This window comes from Cebus imitator, unplaced genomic scaffold, assembly GCF_001604975.1.
Source record: "Cebus imitator isolate Cc_AM_T3 unplaced genomic scaffold, Cebus_imitator-1.0 Scaffold298, whole genome shotgun sequence".
In the NCBI taxonomy this organism is placed as follows: Eukaryota; Metazoa; Chordata; class Mammalia; order Primates; family Cebidae; genus Cebus; species Cebus imitator.
Window position 1 is genome coordinate 2,775,330 of NW_016107613.1, and position 1,326 is coordinate 2,776,655.

At 32.5% G+C, this 1,326-nt stretch overlaps 1 non-coding gene across 1 annotated transcript; it reads left to right on the forward strand.

Annotated features, from left to right (window-relative positions):
* The first annotated feature begins 386 nt into the window (after nucleotides 1–386).
* LOC119467516 lies at nucleotides 387–489 on the forward strand. The gene has a single exon (XR_005196055.1). It is a non-coding gene; the product is annotated as a small nucleolar RNA U13 (small nucleolar RNA).
* The last annotated feature ends 837 nt before the right edge of the window (nucleotides 490–1,326 follow it).

Below are 1,326 nucleotides of genomic sequence, written 5' to 3' on the forward strand. Positions count from 1 at the left end.
CCAACAGCTCGTTTCCCTCCCAGACCAACACAGACCATTAGTTTATGTAAGAAGAGTAAAAACAAAAATCCTCAGGGTCATACGTTATCAACATAACCCAAGAGAAATGGAGAAATTCCAAGAAAATTACTTAGGGCACATGGGGTTAGGTTGCTTCATGTTAGGTGAGGCTATCATGTGCTCAGATAATGAACCTGTGATAGTTGCCTATGCAGATGTGAGCAGGCAGGAGCCAAGACTGACATGGTTACGTTCTTGGTATTTCTTCTCTGTCTTATTTAAAGTTAATCTGTTCTTTCTTTCCTTGCTCCAGTGAGTTTAAATTTACAATGTGATGGTCACTTCTAAATTAATGAAAAAGATATATAAATAGCCATGACTAAAGGATCCTTTTGCAGTTCCTAAGTGTGATGATTAGGTTTTCACATTCGTGTGTGAGATGTACCTCCATCAAAAAGTTTCTGACATCTGCATATTACCCTTCTGTGAAAAAGGAAAAAAAGTACTAGAGGAAATACAGTTGTCTAGTAATATAGAAGTACACCTGGCCATCTCAAATCATGTAAAAAAATAGAGATTAATAAATCAGCTAAAGTTTACATTGTTTTTAATTCTCTGTTCATATACCTGTCTCATACTTTTTGTCTTCAAAAACATTATAAGTGACAAGTACATTTAGAGATGATTCCATTATTGTTTGCATAGAAACAGAAAGTGAGAATCTCATTATCAAGAGGATTTGTCACCCAATTGTTACGGAACTCTTACTAATCTAAGACTTACACATTATAACAAGCTATTTCCTACTACAAAATATATTTTCAAACAACTTCCTAGCTTTCAACCCTGTGACATGAAAGGAATCAAAAGAAAGAATGTATCTTCTTATATCCTATTTTCTAGTCTTTTATTTTGTTTCATTTTTTCCTGAGTGCATGCTGGGCATGTGTCCTTTTTCACCTTTTAAGATTAAGTAAATTGAAAAAATGTCTTTTCTTAACAATGAGTTGAAACAAGAAATTAATTTTTCACTCTAACATGTAAATCTTCATCTTTTACTTTTAAAATTTATTTTTATTCTCTTGATTATGGGAATATAGATCATGGTATCTGCATGCATTGCATGAGATGCAATGAAAGAAATCATTTTCTTTGAATTGTGTCTCATATACTTTGATGTCAGTGAAAAGTCTTGTGCTCTTTTCCATATTTTGACTTTGCCATTTAAACAACACACAATTATAGTTCACAATTACAATAACAGGAGAAATAACATGATTCTTGCTGTGGTCATTGTTATTGTAGTGTTTTTCAATAACTTATCAT